The sequence below is a fragment of the Microtus pennsylvanicus genome, chromosome 10 (genome assembly GCF_037038515.1).
Source record: "Microtus pennsylvanicus isolate mMicPen1 chromosome 10, mMicPen1.hap1, whole genome shotgun sequence".
Lineage (NCBI taxonomy): Eukaryota > Metazoa > Chordata > Mammalia > Rodentia > Cricetidae > Microtus > Microtus pennsylvanicus.
The window spans coordinates 2,043,487-2,053,200 of record NC_134588.1 but is presented as its reverse complement, the minus strand read 5'-3'; the positions used below and the strand labels follow the sequence as shown (position 1 = coordinate 2,053,200).

Here is a 9,714-nt window from a genome sequence, read left to right as displayed (position 1 = left end):
TTATGACTGCATTCGTGCTTCAAGAACGTAATTGATAAAGGCTTCCTAGACAGGCTAAGACGGGGAGGGGGTAGCGGGGGTGAGGGGTGCTTGAAAAAAAGAATTCTCCAAACTCAAAAGTCTCTCTCTCTCTCTCTCTCTCTGTCTCTCTCTCTCTCTCTGTCTCTGTCTCTCTCTCTCTCTCTCTCTCTCTCTCTCTCTCTCTCTCTCTCTCTCTCTCTCTCTCTCCTTTCAGATTCAAATACTTTGGGGCAGGGAGGAGTGAAGGCGAGCTTGAGCTCCTTCCACTTTCAACCGTCTTTTTTATTTCGCTACAAAGGAATCCATCTGCCCAGATCAGTCATTCAGGAGGTGGAGGAGGATTCGCAGGTGTGGGTGTGTGTGCCCGCGTGTGGCTAAGCGATTCTCTCTTGGCGAAGACAGCCCACAGATCTTCCCGAGTTTCAAGAAGGTCCTGAAGTCTCAATAGCTTCTCCCGCAGAGTGCGGTCAATGGTCACCCGCTGGGATACGCACAACCCTCTAGGGCTCATTTCTGAGCCGGCGTCCGTGCTCCCTCTCTCTGTCACCAACGCTGGCCCTCTCGCCCTCTCCGGGGACGCGCGCTTCCGTTGGCTTCAGACCTGGTACCAGAGGCTACAGTGCAGAGGAGATTGTGTGTGTGTGTGTGTGTGTGTGTGTGTGTGTGTGTGTGTGTGTGTGTGTCGGGGGAGGGGGGCCACAACAGAAAGACGGTAACCTTTCTAGACTCCGCACGGAGCGGGACCCTGGCATGCAAGGCCTCACAGAATCCTCTTGCCCTGCGGAGTCCTCTGTGATTGGAGGAAGAGCGGGTGGCTGCTGGCTGAGCAGGTGCGGATCTCGTGCCTCCATTTCTGCCTGGCTCGCTTAGCTGCCAGTACTGCGCCGTTCCCCCCACCCCCACCCCAACCCCCACGCCAAGCCGCATCCTTTCGGATGCAAATGCCGTGGTTTCAGGGCTCTGACGCGGCTGGTAGAGTAGCGAGGCACTAGGTGAGTGTGGGTGCCCGGCATGGGGCTGGGAATGGCTCCCTGCAGAGCGCGCCAGCGCAGCGCACCGCGGGGAGCAGGACAGATCTGTGAACAGAGAGCGGGCTGGGGTATCCGTGCGGAGTTTCCCGCGGCGTTTTCAAGTTATTGAGCACTGTGGTGAGACGTGCTTCTGCCTGGCAGGACGGGCGAGAGGACTGAGCTCACACGCGCTTGGCCGGAAAAGCAGTGTTGACAGATACCAGGTACAACGCGAGGGAAGTAGGGTGAGAGCGAATCCCCCAAAGCACTCCAGACGCAGAGGTAAACAGCCGCCTTTTGCACCGCGGTCCTCAAAAAGGTACCTAATAGACACCATGGACCGATGCTGGCGCAACTCCGGGCAGCCTGTGCCGCCGCCAGCTTCTGCAGAGGTCTGAGCCTGGAAGGAGGTGTGTGCCTGTGAGAGCAGGAGTCTTTTGAACTGTGTGCACTAGACCCCTTTGGCCTTACGTGAATGTGGAACTCGCCTAAGGTTGCTCCCTCTCTCCAAACCGCCCCCTGTAATTAGTATTCCGCTGATCGGGTGCATCTGCAGGGTTTGCCTCTGGCTCCTTCTGGTTGTACCTTAGGTGTGAGAAGGGAAAAGGACGCCCTGCTTCTCTGGATAGCATGCTGGATTTGGATTTCTTCGTGGGTTCCCTTGGCACAAGGCTAGTTGCTGTTTATCTGCCTTCTATCTTGGATTAACACAAAAGGACCTTTGCTTTGAATGCCTTCACGTTTTAGATCCTTAACCCTTCGGATTTAGATGTCATAGTTCAGGTGAGTAAAGCTTATCAAATAAGTCAACCCAGCACCGGGTAAATCATTAGCTGTTGAAAAAAAAAAGTCATAGATTGAACATCTCAAGACTGGAGAGCCGCATACTAAACCACAAATATTTGTAAAACACTTTTATTTTATTTTGCAAGAAAAAAAATGTCCTTTTCAGGTCATGTACTAAATTCAGTATCTATAAAAGTAAGACTTGCCCTTCACGATAGGATGTCTGCCAACTCAGTTCTTTTTTTTTTTTTGTTTTTTTTTTTTGGTTCAGAGGCAAATGGACAGAACTTTATATTTGAGTCGATACAGAAAGTAAAAATTAATGTCACTATATTGACATTGCAATTGACAATATACATTGTTAAAGGCAAATTGTCAACAAAAATGTGTTGTAAAGAGGTTTGATGAAGGAAAGTTTGTGCTGATGCACTGTCAGCAACATCAAAGTAGTTTTTAGTCTTTATAAAGGGAAGTTGTTAAGGACTGAAGGGCTAAGAGAGGAAGCAATTACATTTGCAGTCCTCAGAAATCCGCCACAAGAGCTTCTTTTCCAAAGGACTAGTTAGACACTATGTTGACCCAAATGCTTTTCTTGTTATTCCCCCTGATAAAGAAACGCAATAAAGCTGTTTTTCTTTATTCTTAGCGGCTATTCGAAAACTATGACGCAAAATCCTAAAGCACGGGTGCTAGTTAGGCCAGCAACTCTACGGAAATCTTTCTTGTGTGCTTTCTGGTAGTCAATGGCTATCAGGGAGCATTGATGCAATATCAGTTTTAATTGTTTTGTCTGAGAAAGGTTGCTGAAAATCTGTGTATGTAAAGAAAAATAAAACAAGTAGCACAGCCCATCCTCCTGGAGGGTAGTGTAGTTTGCAGTCTAACTGAAAGGGCATGCGGACTTAGGAGATCTTATTGTTGTTAAGGACTGTGATAGGTTATAAGAATTTTGCTAGCTATCAGTTGACACAAGTCTTCCTAAGTCTGTTTTTATTTATTTAATAGCAGAGAGATGTTCCTTTTTTTGTAAAAGGGTACTTGTAAGGCATCTATATTCTTGTAACTCCTTGAATTCCCTCTGGATTTTAGTGTCCAATGGGGAAGGGAGAAAGGAGAGCACTTTTTTTTTTTTTTTTTTTTTTTTTTGCCACTGTTCAGTCTTCTTTGGTCTGCAAAATCAAACCACTGTCTCTTCTCAGGCATAATTTTCTTGCCAGCAATCCTATTATTCAGTATTTTAACTTCTAAATGACAACACTTGTCTGAACTTCTCAAACTGTATATAGATAACAAAAGGTCAATTCATCTATGTATGTTTCAAGTTCACTACATTATTAGATATTTCAGAAATGTTATAGAGTAACAAATTCACAACTTGTTTCCTGTTGGACATATTTATTGCGGAGTGATTGAAATATTCCTGCAGTTTACACAGTTTACATTAATTTCTCTAACAGCTCTCATTGCATCACAGTGCTCTCTCTCTCCTGATTGAAAAGGAAAAAAAAATATGTTTTTATTTGTTTGGAAGGTTTTAAAGTCAGAGCTTAAATTGGGAGTTTCACAAACTTCTAGAATAACCAGCATACATGTGTTAATTTCAAAAGGACTACCGTGCAAGTGTTTCTACCTTGAATAACGGAGTCTGGTGCTCCTTCCTGCAGCGGTACAGGGGAGCTGAGGAAAAGCTACCACACCATGAAACAGAGCTCTGTGTGAACATCTCCCTTGCCTCTCACAAGCAGCAAAGATCTAACTGTGACCAACAGTGCAACAGTGCCTCCTCTGGGATTTGCTGGTTCTACAGAGAAGCCCCTCTGATCGCCGCCCCTCCCCCACCTTGTCATTCTGCAGGCTTCATTTAGTGACAGTTTCCAGAGCAATTGAAAATGCAAATGTCTGCCTGCGCATTTATTTCTTATTATACTATAGATTTTTCATTAATATAGACGTTGCTTCCTGCTCTTTTGTAACTGTTCACTGAAACTTGAAGCCTTTCATGGAAATAATGAAAATCACACTTGGCATAAGGTAAATCCAAGTGCAAATTAAAATTTAAAATTGAAAAAGCCATGATTTCTTATAAGAAAAAATATAAAGAGATAACCCTGTGAGTACATTTAGTTATTACATAAATAACTCAGAGCATCTGTGCTTTGTTACTATACTTTTAAATTTATATAGGCTTCTCTCCTCCAATATAAACTATGTATCTTTCTCCACTTTATTTCTTTCTCTTATAGTAATGGTTATCTGAGCTTCAGCTAAATCGGCTCAATAACTCACTTAGGGAAGGTTTTTCCCCCGTGCTTGATAAACAGATGCACACTACAGTCTCTTATTCATTTCTAGGGTCCCTGCTTGTATACTTAGGCTAGTAATCAGTAGGAGAGTGTGGTCTGTGGTTATAATGTTGTGTGGCCTAGGGAGCTAATGGATTTCATCATGGTTTCATTACAAAGAAATCTCATATCACAGCAAGTTCCAAGACTTACTAATTGAAATAAAATATGTATATGTATATATTCATATATATGAAGTAATTATATATATATATATATATATATATATATATATATATATATATATATATGTAGATTTATAAAACAATGAGGTGGAATTTCACCAAAATTAAAGACAAAAAATATTATGAAAAAACTTTAAATAGTATTAAGATTCAGCTAATTGCCCTGTGAGATGGTAAGAATGAAATTTTGAACTATAATAATAGCAGACATCTTTAAGTGGTAGGATTTATAGTAACAACCTATAATGTACAGCTGTTATATTTGCAATTTTGACAAACAAATTGGTCCCATATTCTAAAATACTTTTATAAATTGAAGCCCTACGTCTAAAATTCCCTGTAGAATATTGTTCAGTTCTTCAGTGGAAATGGTTAACTTTTTAGTGTACTAACTCACTTTTTGATTGTCAAGGTATTTTAGTTGAAAGAAGGTAATCTTAATTTGGATATGTGCTTTGTATATTTTTTAATATAGTAAAAGAAATTTGTTAGAAAACAGGTTCTTTAACCCGTTGCCTTTATCCTGCCATCCCTGTCCTTCTGAAAAGCAATCAAAATGATTTTCTACCTTAAAAATTTCAAGTTAAGGTTTAAATTTTTTAAAAAAAAAATATGATTGCTCACCCTTTACTCATGAGAAAGATGGGAAATCAAAGGGAGTGACTACCTAAATAATACTTAGCAAATATTAAAAACACTGCCATCATTTCTTTGAGCTTACTACCATCAGTAAGAGTTATGTGACCTTGGACATTTCATTAGGATTCTGTAGAATTCATTTCTGTGGCTTATGTTTGTCATTTCTGGTTTTATCAACACCTTACAGTATCATGGGCAGAATATTTGTGAATTCTTCATGTTTTTCTCTAACATGAACTCTCAAGAAAACCAAAGTATTGCATTCCTAACATTGAAGTGACATTTTCTTTGACTATTTCATAGAAATTGCCCTTACTAGCTTGTTTGTAACAACATAGTCGGAAATGAAATGTGACAAATACCCTGAAAGGTTTCTTGCTTCAGTCTTTTCTCAAATGCAAAATTCTTGTGCTCAGTCACAAATTGAAAGATATTATAATGTATCTTTTTGTAAGAATGTATTAAATGATTCTACTCTATAAATAAATAAAAGCAACAATGAGGATGTAATATCCATTATGCCAAGCCAACTACTCTAACTTTGTGGACCTAGATAATAACAGCAAGGTCCTCATTGGTGACAAGTACTTGCTATTCTGGGGAAGTAAGGATTAATGAAGCTCTTAAAGTATATATATATGGAAATTCTTCCTTGAAATTATGTCATGCCTCTTTCTTCTAAGGATTATGTGCAAAGCAACAAACAGTTTTCTTTCCAGACTTAGCTAAAGAACAAGTAGTGATAAACTGCTCTAATGCAATCCTGATTCTGTAGAATACCTTCTAACTACTTTGTTCTTATATTTCTGCTTTTAAGCTAGTGTGTTGTTTGTCTTTCATAAGGAGTCATTAATAATGTATTGCTTGTAAAAGTGTACTGAAAGTTTAAAACAATCTTGGACATGGCACTTCTTCCCAATAGAACAACAGCACAATAGTTCTTTATTTGTTATAGCCATATTTTTATTAGTGATTATTAATAATAAGAAAAGAAAACATCCTAAGGAATAGCAATTAGATTCTGAATCTGTTTGTCAGGCAACTATTAGGGATTTGTTTCTCGGTCTCATGGTTCATATTATTAAATGCATTAACAGTCTTCAAATAAATTGTTCTACTATTACGCTTCTTTAAAAATGCAGTTTATCATTATATTTACTTTACTGTTACACTTACTTTTGGACTATCATGCTTTATCTTATCATTAACTTTACTAATTTTAAAGTGCTAGGCCCTCTTTCTTTAAATCAATAACATCAGTAGAAAATAAATTATGTCTTAGTGTGAGATCCATTAACTATATTAAAGCAGTTTCATAACTAGGCTTCATGCAGTTGCTCCTTGCTTAGAGTATAGTGCAACTGGAAGCACAAGTTCTTGAATTGAGATAATCTGCTGCTTGTTTATAATGTACATAAAAATATAATACAATTTCTACAAAATATTAGCCATTTATCTATTTCCTTCATATTATATACACTCACACATCACATTTGTTTCTATAAAGCATTTAAAGAATGCTTTATACATGTGCTTTTTTGAAAACACAGTAATGAATATGTACATTGACAATCTTTTAATTGCTTTTCTTATTTGTTTCTCAATTAATGTGTCTGTATATAAGTGATAATAATCTTGAATGTTTAATGCTCCTGCCTCAGTCGCCTAGGTGCTAGAGTCAGAGAGTGCACCTCCATGCAGTTTTACTTTTAGCTGTGAACCTAACCTTTCAAAGGCTGAACCATGTATCCAGCTCTTAATGTGTTTTTAGGTTTGTTTTAAAAGTTCATATAGTTATCTGCTAATGTGCAGAGGCTGAACATGAGCTGTTATACACTGCTTATCATGTTCCTAGTATGCTAACTTTAATTCAGATGACTCAGGCTCCAGGCGATTTGCACTTTTTCTGAATGATGAAATGCTAAAGTATAAAACCTCTTACTATTTTTTTGGTTAGTGATGGGCCTTCAATCATTGCTTCTAACTATAAATAAAATGTTTGGTTAAGAGCATGATAGCCGGGCGATGGTGGCGCACGCCTTTGTTCCCAGCACTCGGGAGACAGAGGCAGGCAGATCTCTGTGAGTTCAAGACCAGCCTGGTCTACAAGAGCTAGTTCCAGGAGAGGCTCCAAAGCCACAGAGAAACCCTGTCTCGAAAAACCAAAAAAAAAAAAAAAGAGTGTGACAGCGTGACATATACTTGTTTAGATTTTAAAAGTGGTTTCACAGAAATTATAAGAAATAAAAATAGTCAAAAATTATAACAATGATTTCATCTTGATAAAATGGTATTTTCTAGTAAGCCTAAATATCTAAAATAATATTCTTTGAAATCATTCTTTACAAATATAGTGAAACTAATGTATGGAACAAAGTGGTTGCTGATGCAGTTATTTCAGTTCAAATAAGTAAATGCTGTCAGGTTGATTGATGCTCAACATTTTCTTTTTTTCTCTAGCTTCAATACATTTAACATTTCCTTTCCAAGGTTCTGATATTTAATCTGACTGATTTGTAAGTGTATTGTGCTTATCATAGTATTATTCGTAGTGATATTTCATATAAACAACTTCAGAAAAATTAAAAATTATTATAAATAAAATATAAATAGCAAAGATATTTTAAATTTCTTTCAATATAAGGAATTTATTTTTTTTCAGTTAAAATGTTCTAAATCTTGAACCGTGTCAAAGATGATCACAATATATAGAAATTACCTCCTTTTTACATCAGTACATTTGTTTACACTTTTTCTGAGCCATCAGTATAAAAGAGGTCAGTTTTTCAAACACTTGGGAGTTTACTACCTAAGTTAGTTATTTTTCTAGGACAGGTCATCCAGACAAGGACATGGACACTGAAGTCTCTGCTTATTTCTGACATGGAGTTTTTGCTAGCATGTCTTGTAAAACTCACATAGATGAGACGGCAGCAGGAAAAATAGCGCAGTTTGTAGAAGATAAGGCAAAGCGTAGCATTCTTGCTTTGGGACACGGATTAGTTGAGAATATCTTATAATGAAATATTGACAAATATTTTCTAGTGCTTAAAGTCATTCACATGCATAAATAGCACTATGACACCATTACCATTATACATATCATGAGAACACAGGAAAACTTTCTGGAGGAGTTACACAATATTGATTAAATTTCAAATATGAACTATTTCTGTTTGATAACCATATGCAGAAATAACTCCGGAGTTGTTGTTATACTTTTGTTTATCTTTATTGAAGTAAAATTTAGCGATATCTTTGTCTTACATGATAGGCCACCTCAGTGCACAATGAGTTTGACAAATCACATTGGTTTGCAAAGGAAGCAAAGCTATAGAGAATGTTGACCATTAAAAAAAACCTATTGATGAATTAGACATGAACACAGTAAGTTCATAGGACAATTATATAGATACTATTTTCTTATTTTCAAAAAAATTCTGTAAGGCATATTATAGACACATCTATCTGCATCCAACAGAATCCAACACTTCAATCTTGTACACAAAACAATTTAAACTATTTGGTGTAATATTTCAGGCTTAAAGAAAAATAAAAATGATTAAGAGCATAATATAATTAAAATACTAGAGCAAATGTACTGTAGTTGTCTACAAAATGATTGATATTCATTAACAGTTTAGAGTTGTCAGAGATTTCATATGTTGACTTTTTATGTGTGGTTAATTTTTCACTGAATGTCTAGCTTGTTTTAAATTCCACAGTTACAATAACAAAATGTATATACCTGTGTATTAAGCAATCATTTTATCTACTTTTAAAATCCTTTATTTAAACAAGACAGCATACAATTTTCAGGTATCTTTCCTTCATTAATATTATCTCAAGAGTCATGATGTGTTCAGTTGTTAGCCTTTTCTCATCTCTATGTTCTAGTTGCTCTGATCAATCTGCAATATTTTTGTGTAGATGAGAAAAAATCATCAAGAGACAATACAAGTAATTGAATAAGACTTTACAGAGCACACTGTGCTTCAGAAAAAGGCCAAGTGCTTCTTCTACATTCGGATTCCATTTTAAAGCTCTTAAATTCTCCATCAATAGGCCTTTCATCTCAGTTTCACAGTAAAAGTGGCCATATTACTCCTAAGAAATTGCCAAAATCCTAAATGTATGACTTAGAAAAAAATACCTCAGACTTTGTAACGTTATTTATTCCAGTCTTTTAATTTTGTACATACAGAAAATGAAATCACAGAGGTACCTAAAGTTTAAAGTAAGACTCCAGTTTTCTGGCCCCATCATTATTATGCCCTCTTTCTCCATGTTCAGTGGATACCCTTGATTAATTTAAATCCACTTCAGTTTCAATCCAGTATTTGGTTTACCAAAAATAATGTCTTTTGATAGTAATTCAAAGCTTCCACCAGCAAGTATTCATCCATGTGACTGCTTTTGATTCATGAGTGTGTGGTGCCCTGACATCAAATCTCCCTTTTTAGAATATTTTTCCTTTTATGATAAAAGGTATCTAAATAATTTTACTATTGTTAACATCGAAATAAAAAATAATGTCAGTTCACTAACAACTTTCTATGTTCCGATAATTTTTCAAAAACAGAAAATAATGATAACAGTAATAACTCTACTAGCTATTTTTATCCACCTCTGAACATGCCAAGAATTATGCTTACCAGTTTATAATTTCTTACATTAATCCAGATGCTATTGTTATTATTATGAAAGGCAATTATTTTCATCATGTAGGCT

At 36.8% G+C, this 9,714-nt stretch overlaps 1 protein-coding gene across 2 annotated transcripts in view; it reads left to right on the top strand.

The window, feature by feature from the left end:
* The first annotated feature begins 239 nt into the window (after positions 1 to 239).
* Cdh7 (cadherin 7) overlaps positions 240 to 9,714 on the top strand; it is a 188,287-nt gene continuing 178,812 nt past the window's right edge. Inside the window, exon 1 of one of the 2 annotated variants that reach the window (XM_075987617.1) lies at positions 240 to 1,814. The gene's annotated coding sequence lies outside the window, so the exon portion shown is untranslated. The remainder of the gene's footprint in view (positions 1,815 to 9,714) is intronic. The other variant, XM_075987619.1, reaches the window with a different exon arrangement.